Below are 14,751 nucleotides of genomic sequence, written 5' to 3'. Positions count from 1 at the left end.
TATTCCAGCTCTTCCTGACGCCAACTCTCACCATGTTCCTCCCACATAGAATTGTTCTAGGGAGACAAGAACCAGGAGTAGGAGAGAGGCTGGGGAAGATTCCCAAGGAGCTTGGGCCTAGACTTTAAGAGGGGACCAGTGCCTGGGGTCTGATGAGGCTAGTCCTGGGAATGCAGAAAGAAGCCACAGGCAGACCTTGGTGTTGCTGCCCGCGTGGAGGGCCGTTATCAGGACAGTCCCCATGCAAGAACAGCCTTAGGACAGAATGAGGAAGGCCCTTTCCCTTCGTCCTTCTCATCTCCCTACACTGCCTCCTAGTCTCAGAACTGCGTAGGAAGCATCTTAAAAGAAGTGAAAACTGTACAGTTTAGCATGGGTGTTATAAAATTTAGAGGGTGGATTTGCAACTAAGAGACAGTAGCTTAAACATGAACACAGACTGGAGCTTAAACTCTTCTAGTGTCCAATTTCAACTCTTTACAATGCTTCCTGAATGGTTGAATTCTGGGAGCCATAAAGAGCTGGTGAGGAAGACATGCAGGAGTGGGGAGACTTGTCAAAAAGCACTCACTGTAAAAACTCATTTCCATATGTTTTCATCAAATGAATTTACATGTGTAAATTGCCTAGAACAGCGTCAGGCATATATAAGGCACCATAATAAGTGATTGTTTATAGTAGTAGTGGTGGTATCATCATCATATCATCTTATTATCCGCTAGTATTAAGCATTGACATAACAATTGATAAAATTAAGGTTAAAAGCATTCTATGTCTGGTCTATGAAATGTATAATCATAAACTTGCTTATAACAAATATTAGCTGGTATAAAATAAAATGTGTACTATCACACCAAAAACAAAAGAAAACCACAAGTCACTGTTGAAAATTTTGAGTGATGTGCGGTGCTGATAACCAAAAGGGTACATTTCCAAAAAGCTTCCCACAAAGTTTGGCTATCTGATCATGTTTTATGGTTTAATAATGTCCTTAGCCTGTGATTTTGGCAGTCTAATGCTTTCTGTCCCAGAAAGATCAATGGCAATTATTGTCTTACATCCTCCAGAACCTGAGCTACGTTCTTCTTTCTGACTGCATGTGCTAGAGAGCAAGTGGGTGAATATTGGAGGGAAAACGAGAGATTCACACTATAGCAATATAATGTCTATTTGAATGGGAATTTTTCCAGACTAGGTGCCTTATGCACAGAATTAGAAGGATAATATTCATACAGACTTTTCCTACATTTCTAAAATTAATTTGCTTCTTTCTCAACCATTACTAAATGAATTGAAAGACTGCCTTTTTTGTTGAACTAAGTAGTTTATTTTTATAAAATCTTTTAAGAAAGGTATTGTTAAGATCTTTTCCCCACATTTTACAGATACGAGAAGAGCTCATATAACTGGCTCACTGTAAGCAAAGAAAAGCACAACGAGAATTTGAATCCAGGTTTGTCTTCTGTCTGAATCAAGATGCTGTGTTGCTTCTCTCTGCTAGCCTATATATTATGAGCTATTTTTAATTTCTTTATTTTATGAAAAAGGGCTTAGAATGCTGGGAAGCATTATGCCAATATAAGGCATTTGTGTACGTCACTAAGTTTACAGCAGTGGCCTCTTAACAACTAGTTCTCCTCAGTGAATCATACACTCTCCCCGTGTATGAGTCTATCCCAGATACTGAAAAGCAATATTTAGGATAGAATAGATGAGGGTGGAGTGTTTTTGCCATTGCCACACAGATAATTCAAGTGAGCCAATTATCCAGGATGTGCATTATTTATACCCTTCCATCTTTCTCGTAATTGTCCAACGGCTGGCTCTTTTCTCAGTGTTATTAGCAAAAACGTATTTAGATCAGGCCATTATGAAATTCATTAGCAGGTCATCTGAAAGTCACTTGGAGGAAGAGAGAAACAACACATGTATTCAATTGTCTATGAATTTGGTATCATCATTTTCACTTCCATGATCCAAGGTACTCATTTGTAAAATAAGGATACCAAAATTCCTTCACTGCAACTTGAGGACTGAAATTTAAATGTAGAGATCCCTCTACAGTTCCTGGTACATATTCAGAGATCAATAAACCATAGCATATTGTGTATAGCAATTTTAGTCAAGGTTGCAGCTCTTTAAACCAAAATATACATAGAATAATTAATGTCAAAGAAAGTATGGCTCATTCTTCATATATTATGCAAATAATAAACTCATATCAAGCATGACCATCAGGGTTAAAAGAAGGCCCACACAGGCAGGACTATACAGAACACACACAAATTTAGCAAGTATGGTGACTGTGAATTATAAATGTCAAAGTCTCGATTACACATAGATTGGTTTCTAATTCAGTATACATTGCATATATGGTTTTCTGTATTGCCTTTTTCTAAATTTATTTTCCATTATTGATCTGATATATGACTTCAGTCATTCATACTGAGCACTTACCGTGTGCCAGAGCTGTGCTGAAATTTAAAAAAGAAAGTAGTATATATCCTATGCCTTCAAGGAACTCAGTCTAGTGAAAAGAGAGAAACATCGACAGATAATTAGAATCTAGGGAGAGAAGTGCTAATAGAGATATTTATAACACAATATGGCAGGAATGAAGAAGACACGGGTAAGTGAGTGCCATGCTCTGCTAGGGGCATTAAGTAACACAGGAAGAGAAGAATGATCTTTGCCAAATTGGCTCACTCCCCAAACTTGTTCATTTTGTTTCTCAGTGGCAACTGCTGCAATGGAAGCTGAGAGATATGGAAACAAAATAGAAACATACATAGGTCAACGCCTGTGCATTCTTTATCCATGGCCTAGTCTAGGAGAGGAGGAAGGGGAGAGCATTAGAAAACTGAATTGAAGAGATTTCTTCCCAATAGACCAAAAGGAAAAATTCACCTAGTGGCTTTTCGGACAAAGAAGCACATCATTTCATCTGTTTTGTCACCCTCTCTTCCTTCTTCTTTAATTTTCAGTATTTTCACTATGAATACATTCCCTTACTTAACATGAACAGTTCAATGAATTAGAAATTGATGCCCTAGTTACAAAACTGCAAAAAAATAAGGTCTAGGTTTTGGCCAAGCCTGCAGGCTGTTTAGGAGTAGTCAGTAGTCAAATTCAGGTGTTTGTCTCCAAACACTTCTCTCTCTCTCTTTTTTATTTTGCTGGGAAAGATTGGCCATGAGCTAATATCTGTTACCAATCTTCCCCTCCTTTTGTTTTCCCTCCCTGCAGCTCCAGTATATAGTTGGATATTCTAGGTATAAGTCCTTCTAGTTCCTCTATGTGAGTCACTGCCACAACTTGGGAACTGACAGACTATTAGTGTTGTTTTGTGCCTGGGAACCAGGCCCGGGCCACCGCTGAAGTGGAGTGGGCCAAACTTTAACCGCTGGGCCATCAGGGCTGACTCTCTAAACACTCTCTCTTAAATCACTCTCCAACACAGCTTCAGCACATTGAAAAATGAGAGAACAGGAGCACATTATCACTAGGATCACGTCCAATTCTATAAATACCAAATGCTTCTAAAGAAAGTTCCTAATTTTATTTCTACCTTATCTATAATTCACTTTTTCAATGATAAACAAGATAAAGAAGTGAGACCTAGTTAGATGTATGCTTTGTGCATAAATTGTGCATACACACAAATGTAACTTTGTACACACATTTGTACAAATTTGAGAAAGTTTTTGAACATTGAGGTTTGAAACAGTTAGCCCGTGGTGTCCACTGGCATTTTGCCTTTCAAAGGGTACAGACTGATATCAGATATAATGACAATAATATTATTTTGAATTTGTATAATGCATCTATGAAGTTTAAATTTTTACAGAGCAATAAATTATCTGCCTTTTGCAGGGAGGGACAAAAAAGTTCAGCAACTTAGGCCAGAACACAGTAAGTTAATGGAAGAGCTGATAAGTTCATGAAGGCTGGTGAATTCAATTTAGTTATTAAATTCTTCCTTGGAAAATCAGGAAGAACTTGGAATTTACCAACGTGGGATACTTTTCTTGAACTGTCATCAAAATCATGAAATAAATCTATAAAATAAACTATTTTTGACCACATGAAAAGAACATATGTGATATTATTGGAATAGTTCATCATACCCCAGGTAAAGAGATAATTAGTGTTAAAAATAAAGCTGAGGGAGGTACTTCTTAAAGTAAAAATGAGCATCTTTATTCATCTATTAATACTAGCTACTTAACTCCCTCAAGGGGATATGATGCTGATTAATTGGAACACGACTAGAGAGTAGTTTGTGGGGGGAAAAAAAAGCGCCTGAGTACTCAAAATTATTAGCATGATTTCACCACAATTATCTCCATTTTTTACCCTTTCTTGACTTCAATTCCAACTTTACTGGTTCTTTGAGCAAAACAGAAAAACCGCTCAATACTACAGGCACACTCTCTTTTAAGAGGTTATAGAAAGGATAAAAAGAGGCAAACTTGAGTGAATACGTCCTGCAATTTTGCTCCTCGGAACAACCCTGTAAGTAATCAAATTTCCAGTTTGGCAGCTGCGTCTCAAAGGATTCAGCAAAATTTTAGACACGTGTTGTGAAATGATAGAGCAGGAGGGAATCAGAGAGTAATTAGGCCAACATCTTTTCTTTACAAGAAAAACTGAAAGCCAGAAGAGTAGAATGATTTGCCCCACATAACACTATTGCTTCGTGTACTCTGGAGTTGAGTTCTTTCACTTTCTAGTTTATTGTTCAATGTCTCTCTCCACAGGCTGCGGGCATTTGGAGTTCAGGCTCTCATAGAATCATCAGGACGCATCTTCCTTTCGGTATGTAAGACTGACGCCTTCTGGAACAGACAATGTTTCTGACAGCGAAAACAAATACCATTTAGATTAGTAGTAAGATATGAGCAGCAACTCGCCAACTTGAATGCTTATCTACAGCGCGAAGGTTGCTCAGCTGATAACTCCTGACCAGAAGTCCATAATTAGAATTACAAGTGGTTGCCAATCAGGAATCCACCCACAGTAATGTAGAAACCACTCTGCGCTCTGGTAGGAAAGCAGAGAAAATACTTACTTACTAAACATCATCAGGTTATAACCAGCTACAGTTAACTAGCTGCTTTGAGCTCAACAAATCAGTGATATTGATTATTTCTTCATTAAATGATGTAAGGAACTAAAGTCTACATTTTATATTTACTATGATGCCACCTCTAGAATATAAATGTTTAAACTGCTTTTAGGAGTGTCAACCCATGAATTAAAATGTTTCTCTGTTCGTTAAGTGGAAAAATTATTTCTTCTTTTGTTTTAGCATAAATTCTAGACTCCTGTGAAACACTGTAATTGTGCCTGCCTGATTTCCTTTTTAAATCAGTCATGTATTTATCTATGAGGTCACTTACTCAGAAGGTAAGCCTAGAAAGGTAAGATGATTTAAAAGGAACTAGTTCTAACATTTTAAACTAATGAATAGAGAAAATATACCTAAATAATGCTGTACAGAACATTTCTTTCAAGTAGTCATGTCTATAAGCCCATATTTACCTAATTCAACTTATTTTCCTCAATAGAAAAGAGACGAATTATAAAACAATTTTTCCTACAAGTTTTGTTAAAAGTTTCTTTTTAGTTTATTTTATTCTTCCTTCTTTTTTAAATCACTGCAATCCTCAGATTATTTGGAAGGAGTTTTGGAATGTAACGTGAATAATTTGTAATAGTGGATTGTTTATTTATTTATTTATTACAACAGATCCACAATATATCCTTCAGTTTATTGGTGTCTGTGTGTATGTCTATGTTTGCATGTCTGTGTGTGTACTCTAGTTTCATTTAAAAATTTTTTGCAGCTTTATTGAGGTATAATTATACACAAAAAGCTACACGTATTTAATATATACAATTTGATTAATTTGGACATATACATACATCAATGTTGATGGTACCACAGCAATTAAAGTTATAAACATATCTATCGCCTCCAAAAGTTTTCTCAAGTCCCTTTTCTTTTCTTTCTTTCTTTTTTTTGTTGTGGTAAGAACACTTACCACGAGACCTACCCTCTTGACAGTATTCATGTGCACAATAGTACTGTACTGTTAATTATCTGCATTATGTTGGATGGCGGATCTCTAGAACTTATTCATCTTTTATAACTCTAACTTTATGCCCATTGAGCAACTCCCTATTTCCACCTCCTCCCAGCCCCCTGGCAACCACTAATCGATTTTCTGCTTCTACAGGTCTATTTCAAATATCTCACAGAGTGGAACAGGGCAGTTATCTGTCCTTCTGTGACTGACTTATCTCACTTAGCACAATGTCTTCCAAGTCCATCCACGTTGTTGCAGATGGTAGGATTTCTTTCATTTTTTTAAGGCTGAGCAATATTACACTGTGTGTACATACCGCATTTTCTTTATTCACTAGTCTGTCAATGCACATTTAGGTTGCAAAGTTGAAGTATACAAAATCAACATACATCAATCGCATTTCTATACACTAACAATGAAATATCTGAAAAAGCAATTGAGAAAATAATCTCAGTTACAATAGCTGCAAAAAGAATAAAATGCTTAGGAATAAACTTACCAAAGAAGGTGAAAGACCTATACACTGAAAACTGCAATACATCGATGAAAGAAATTTAAAAAGACACAAATAAATGGGAAGACAACTGTGTTCATGGATTGGAAGATTTAATATTGTTAAATGTCCTTGTTTGAAACAAATTTAGAGGTCTTCTTTTGATATAAATCTCAAAGTGCATGAACCGGTTGTTAACTAACCTGTAAGAGAAATGATAAATTTTCCTAAGTTTAATCATGAAAGCAAAATAACATAGATCTCTATTTGTGGGTTTATTCCTTTTATAAAACTTTGCTTGCCCTCATAATTTTGTTGATAATATTTTATTGCAGTTCTTATATTTTATGAATTTCAAAGAAATCTATTTTCTGAGTTGATCCTCTTGGAATCTCAGTGAAATCCACATGGGCAGGTACTATTATTCTCATTTTGTGGATAAGAAAATACAGGGCACAGGCAGTCAAGTTATTTTCTGAAGTTTCCATGGCAAGTTAATTGCTTTGCTTTGTATAGAACCAAACTCTGTGAGTCTCAGAGTTTAATTTTATAGCATTCTATTTTATGACATTATAATTGATGCCAAACCTGGACAAAAGTCACATAAAAACCAAATACATAAAATATGATAATATAGTTCAGACAAACTATAATAGCTTAAAGCAGTACTTCACAGCTCTTTATTTTAGGCATACGTGTTGAAAGGGCATTGTTTTTTAAGGTCAAGTTGAAAGTCTAGTCTGGAAATTCGTCCTGTCTGAATAGAAAGAAAATTTTTACTCTTATATCTCTATTTTACTGACAACAACATGAAGCATACTGGAAAGGCAAAGACTTCAGAAATTTCACTTTATACAAGTATTTTTCTTAGCTTCCAAATACTGCAAAATTGTTCAAAGTCTCTTTGAAGAAGGAAAAGGGAACATATATTATTTCCCCATTTCTTTCCATTTTTAAAACTCTTTTGGAGTATTTCTTCAAAGCTAAATTTATAATGCAGGTAGTTTCTCTATGTCTTCTGTAAACCTTAAGAGAGGAAACAATTTTATCCCAAACTCCATTTATGGCTCTATGATGCCGATTTAAAGTTGTTCAAAGCCTTTTTTCATGTGTTTCTAGACACACAGTAGAAAATTGAGGAGGGAAAAAACCCTCTAAAATAGTTTATACTGATTTTGATTTATTTATGTATTTTTGAGATTGTATGCTGTGAGGGTGGAGAAAAACTTAAAATTGCAGCAAATGCTGAGAGGAATGCTGGAGCAGTTTAGTAGAGCTGAAAACAAGGGAATTTGAGAAAAAATCTGTTATGTTATTTATAGATATAATGTTCCAGTCTTCCTCTTCTATTTATCTCGCGGACACATTTGAAAATTCTTATTTTCTTTTCCTGGGAGGCATTATGTCTATATGGCTTGTATGTACAAGGGCCTGAAAGAACTATTCTCATCATATAGCATTGCTAACACTGCTCATTCAACTGCTATCTGCACTTTCAAAATAATGACTTAAATTAATCCGCTCTTTAGTCTTCTGGACAATGCAATTTCTGCGGTGAATTTTTCATAGTGGTCCAGCATTTTTACTAAAAGAGATGAAGGAAAAAACCCTTTTCACATTTCGTATTTGAATTGATCTTAATAATTGAGTGAACATTTTATTGACCAACATTTCCAAGTAAATGCAAAAGAGTAGTGAAAAAGGAACACAGAATTTCTATGACTTCATATCTGTTAAAGGCAGCTTAATCGTTAGCATTCAGGTAATGGCATTCGATAAATATAACATACGAGCACATTTTTCGTGACAGCTTGCAAAACAAATCAAAATGAAAGCTTTATAATCACCAAGATGTTAGGAAATAGCTAGATTTCATTTATATCTGAAATGGGCATTTTACCTTCATCATGTTTCTAGCAGTTTCTTTTTTCTTTTTATTATTATTACCAAAGGAAAGAGTGCTGCATATAATATGTACATATATATACACGAATATATCAGGTCTATCTATCTATCTATCTATCTATATTCTAAGTACTCTGATGGTTCAATAATTCTGGTTTTGAATCCATCCTGAGAAATAATTTTATTTTAACTTGGCTTCTGGGCATTTCCTGAGTGAATGTGGTCAATACAGGAATATTTGAACAACAAACAAATTACAGTGTCTCTTCCTATCAGAAAATATCTCCACATGGAGACAAAGTGAATATTTAATTTCCTTCTTTAGAGGGATAAAAAAAATTGCAATTCAGGGCACAAAGTTGTTGTTTTTTCCTGTGGATAAACTTATTTTTCTTGATCTGGATAAATATGACTATAGCCATAATTATCAAGAAACGCCTTTCTCAACAAGAGATTAATTTATATGGAAAAGGAAAAAAACACAAGATTAGAGTGATCAGTGCCAGTACTGCAGGCATCTTCAAAAGTTCTATTTGGCAATACTTGCAGATGTTTGCTCTATGCACCCCCCATATGTAATGACTGAAGTTAAAAAGATCTGAAACTCATTAATGCCTTTATCTTAATAATGTAATTAAATATAGAAAGATTTGACTTTCCATTTTTACTTGTGTATATAACCCACTATTGCAAGCCCTGAAACCATTGCTTGTCATTTTGCTATATTTCTAGTAAGACATCGCACCTCTCCAAAGACTCGAAAGACTCTTTTCTTAGAGGGCATCATAATATAGGCAGAAGTAAATTATAGAGAGCTATTACTTTTAATGACCAACATTTATTTTGCCCTAAAAGAGACTACAGATATCTTTGCTATTATTTATTTGTGGAGTAGTTATTCTTTTTTGTTTTGCTCCTTCTCCCCAAAGCCCCCCAGTACATGGTTGTATATTCTAGCTGTAGGTCCTTCTGGTTCTACTATGTGGGACACTACCTCAGCATGGATTGGTGAGCAGTGCTAGGTCTGCACCCAGGATCCGAACCAGGAAGGCCCTGGGCCACCAAAGAGGAGTGCATGAACTTAACCTCTTGGCCACAGGGCTGGCCCAAGAGTAGCAATTCTTAAAACAATGCCTTTGTCACTGTACAGCTACTTCAGTTTTTTTTTTTTAATTTTCATGTGATATAAAATTCTACACATTTAACATTTCTGAAATTAGGACTTATGCAATAGAGGAACATGGTATATGGGATTCGCTTCCAAAGCCAGTATGTAAGGTAAGAATTATATGCAATCAAAAATAGGCTTTACTTCTTTAAATTGCCCATGGAAAATAAAATATACAATGTGTCCCATTAGGTTCAGTACATACTAAAAGGGTTGTATGGTGACAATTATGTACAGGTCTTCCTTGACTTAGGATGGAGCTACATCCTGATAAACTCACCGTAAGTTGAAAATATCTTAAATCAAAAATGCATTTAATGCAACCTAACCTATTGAACATCATGGCTTAGCCTAGCCTACCTTAAACATACTCAGAACACTTACCATTAGCCTACAGTGGGGAGAAATCATCTAACACAAAGCCTATTTTAAATAAAGTGTGAATAGCTCATGTAATTTATTGAATACTGTACTGACAGTGAAAAACAGAATGGTTGGATGGGTACAGAATGGTAGTACATATATTAGTTGTTTACCCTCTTGGTTACATGGCTGACTGGGAGCTGTGACCTGCTGCCATTGCTCAGCATCTTGAGAATATTGTACCGCGTATGGCTAGCCCAGGAAAAGATCAAAATTCAACATTTGAACTAGGTTTCTACTGAATGCATATCATTTTCACACCAACATAAAGTTGAAAAACTGTTAAGTCAAACCATTCCAAGTCAGGGACTGTCTGTATTTGAAAATAGTAGAATCCCATGTCACAAGATAAATGCACTCTAAGTGTTTAGGAATAAATAATAAAATTGGAAATTCACTTCTGTCGTTTCATGATCACTCCAGTCCATATGCCTGTGGTGAGAAATGGTCAATGGAATCATCTACTCTTTTTAAATTGTTCTCTATTTCTCTCTTTCTCTCCCTCGTCCTCTCTCTGTCTCTCTCTTACACTTTCCCACCTTCTCTTCCCTCTCTTTCTCCCTCTTTTCTCTCTTCCTTCCCTCCTTCTCCTTTCTTCCCTCAGCTGAAAAAAACAGCGTTGGATTCGTGTGGCTAAAATATGATCATTGGAAAACCCTGAAGTAGAATGATAAGGAATTAAGACAGTAAAACATTTTCAGCACAGCCATCTGCATTGAATCTCTAGCTTACAATCTTCAGTAGGAATACTTTGAGCTATGAGTGATTAAGTATTTATTACGTTTCTACCAGGTGCATAACAACATTCTGGAAACGGGACACTAGAAGAGGAATAAAAGTTGGGGGTGTATTATTTAGGCAATTACTCAACTTTGGTCAATCACTAGATGAAATGAAGAAATCACAGAACTTGTTAAAAGACATAATTGAGGCAGCAAATCTAATGGAATAATCAGAGGGGTGGTGGAACGTGTTGTAATTATTAACATGTTCAGGATCTTGAGCTCCTTAGTACCTAATTTTCAAACATTTTGTGCTTGTGGATGGCATACTTTTAAATGGCAGATTTTAGAGGCACACACATGAAGGTATTGCTATGGACTGAATTGTGTCTCCTCAAATTCATATGTTGAAACTCAACTTCCAATGTGACTGTATTTGGAGATGGGGCCTTTAGGAGGTAATTCAGGTTAAATAAGGTCATAAAGTGGGGGCCCTATTCATTAGAATTAGTGGCTTTATAAGACAAGGAAGAGATCTCTCGCTCTGTGCACTGCACACCCCTAGGAAAGACCATGTGAGGACACAGCCGGAAGGCAGCCATCTGCAAGCCAGAAAGAGAGCTCTCGTTAGAAACCAATCTTGCTTGACATTGATTTTCGACTTCTAGCCTCTGGAACTGTAAGAAAATAAATTTCTCTTGTTTAAGCCACCAAGTCTACGGTATTTTATTACGGCAGCCCTAGCTAGCTGACTAATACAGGTGTATTAGTGAGCGTTCTCCGGAAAAGCCGAACCAATAGGCTATATAGAGATATATACGACAGGAAATTTATTATAGGAATCAGTTCACATGATTACAAAGGCTAAGAAGTCCCACAGTCTGCCATCTGTAAAGCTGGTGGTATAATTCAGTCTGAGTCCAAAGGCCTGAGAACCAGGGGAGGTAATGATATAAGTCCCAGTCTGAGAATTGGGGCAGTGGGGGTGGGGGTGGTATCAGGGCTAAAAGTATAAGTCCTGGTTTGAGTCAGAAGGCCCAAGAACCAGGAGTACTGATGTCCAAGGGCAGGAGGATATGGATGTCCCAGCTCAAGAAAAGAGAGCAAATTCACCTTTCCTCCACATTTTTGTTCTATTCAGGCCCCCAGTGGATTGGATGATGGCCACTTGCACTGGTGAGAGTGATCTTCTTTACTCAGTCTACTGATTCAAATGCTAATCTATTCTGGGAAAACCCTCACAAACACACCTAGCAATAATGTTTTACCAGCTATCTGGGCATTGCTTAGCCTAGTCATGATGACACATAAAATTAACCATGACAACAGGGATTAATAGAATCAAAAAGACATTAACATGTCATCAAGATTCATTACACAGCCATCATTGTTGTACAACATGTCATGGATAGGATAAATAAATCTATTCATTACTATTGGTCACTTCTCAGATCTTTATCAATAGACAGAATTGTTTTCTTCCATGATGCCATGTTCTTATACACTCAGGAGGCAAATTCTTGAACATCCCATTTCACATTCAACCTTGTCTTTAGCATCAACTTCAGATAACAACTCTAACTTTTGACTTTTACCAAGATTTAGACCTTCTTTATCCTGCACTATAATCATGTTTACCACTTGAATCAAAAATTTAAGTTACACATTGATCAAAATATAGTGGTACCCTATGGTAGATTCACAGCACACAGATTGAGAAGAGCTGAAGGACAATTTCTGCAAAGAAAATTATTATTTATCCTAATTTCAAGACATTTAAAATGTAACAAGCACTGTCATCATTGAGGCTGAGAACTTATTCTGAGGCTTTTGAGAGATTGACTGGGTTGATAGGAGAGTAATGTAATAATTTTGTACTGGTACTGAGGATTGATATGGCTTCTGCCCTTCGAAAGATGCCAAGAAAAATGTGGTGGGTGGTAAGGTGGAGATAAGAAATCTGGAATACTCAAAATAAAGGAGATAAAGTTATATATTCTGAAAAAAATTATTATGTTAACACTAGTAATAATTATTGTTAACAAATATATGCATTTGGTTATGTGTGAGGCACTTCACACAGAATATCTCATTACTTTTCCAATCAATCTTTTGCAGAATATATTATCACTATCCTTACTTTACAGAAAAACAGACATAATGTTCAGAGAGATTCAATAATCTGTCAAGGGTTCACATCTAATGTGCAGGGTCACAGAACTGAAGCCAAGTCTGAATGAGCTGAAGTCCAAAGCCTGTGCATATCACCATCTTGTAGCTTGTAAGAATCTTAAAGAGCTGATGCCTGAATCTCATCTATTCATCCTTGTTCAGCAATTCTTTTGTCATTTCTTGAAGATGGACAGCTCTGCAACATAGGACTATCAATTCTTCCTTTGATATCTTGTCTAATAGTTGAATTTATTGAATTGAAATTTGCCTCCCTATTGGCTGTATGCATTGATCACAGATTTTTCTTTGTTCATATATACACAGTATTTTTACATGAGAGAGTTTGTACATCTCTTCTTTGTATTCATTCGTTGAGCATTCAGGAAGTGCTCAAGGAGAGCAAGGCCCTGAAGGAGATGAGGATATGGCCCATGCTGCTGTCTGAAGGAAGTGGTTTCTAAGGTGGGGGAATAGTACAAGCCTTTTGAGGAAGAGACAGACAAGGAATAGCAAGGGCCTCAATATGGTTGGGGCTCAGCAAATACGGGGACAATTGGAGGAGATGGGAAAGTAACTAGAGCCTGGTAATGAAGGGACTTGAGGTCTTTTTAGAGCAGAGTTTCTCAAATTCAACACCTATTTTTGGGCTGGATGACTCTTTCTTGGGAGAGGGGTGGCTATCCTGTAGTCTGTAGGATGTTTAGCACCAACCTGACCTCTACCCACCAGATTCCAGTAGCACACTCATCCCCTCATTATGGCAGCCAAAAATATCTCCTGACTTTGCTAAATATCCTTAGAGAGGTAAAATCCACTCCTCCCCGATTGGTAACAACCACTGTTTTAGAAGCTTCAACTTTCTCTGAATAAGATGGGAAGCCATTGGATGTAAGAATAAAATCACCTCACATTTTGAAAGCATTACTCTTCTTTAAGCTTTCTTTTCTTAAGCTAAACAACACCGACTTCCTTTCATCACCCTTGAGTAAAGTACCTTTGACCGCTCTCACTATGTCACCTACTCTGTTTTGTACTCTTCATCTAAAAGTGTGGGCTCAGGTTCTGGGTCAAGATGGCAATGTAAAAAGATGTTGAGCTCAACTTCTCCCATGAACAAATTGAATCTACAATTATATTTGGAACAACTTCCTGAAAAAACCTGAAAGTGGAGGAACAATTCCTAAGCATCAGGTAAACAAGAGAAAACTTACACGGAAGCACATAAGAGAGGCTGGGACACAATCTTTCCATAAACCCCACCCCTGGCAGTGCCCCATAGTCGGAGATAACTCAAAACCCAGAGCTTCTCCCTGAGGGAGAAGGGTTTGAACCCTACATTGGACCCCCACCACTTTTAAGACCTGCACCAGAGAGACCAACATCCAGCTTTGAAAGCCTGTAGCTCTTGTGTCCACAACACCCACAAGGCTACAGGGATCTGAGAAAAGAACTTGGTTGCTCAACTCACCTGCTCAGGGCCCAAAGCTGAAGTGGCTGATGGAGAGGTGCCCAGACTTTGTGTGGGAGAGGTTCATTTGATTGTCTTAAAGCATGGGCCTGAGGGGCAGGCATCTGATTGGCACACAATGGGGATTCTGCTGGGGTACTCTCTCAGGATGGGCATTTTGCACTCTCCAACTGTCTTGCTCCAGCTGGCAAATGCCATCTTTTTATTTAACTGTGGGCTCAGAACTGAAAATAATTGGCCAAACAAGTTTTAATACAATATAAAGGTGCACTGGCCCATCTCTTATTCTATTAATTAAGCTTAAGATG

This window comes from Equus caballus, chromosome 14 (genome assembly GCF_041296265.1).
Source record: "Equus caballus isolate H_3958 breed thoroughbred chromosome 14, TB-T2T, whole genome shotgun sequence".
NCBI lineage: Eukaryota > Metazoa > Chordata > Mammalia > Perissodactyla > Equidae > Equus > Equus caballus.
This window is presented reverse-complemented; position numbering follows the sequence as displayed.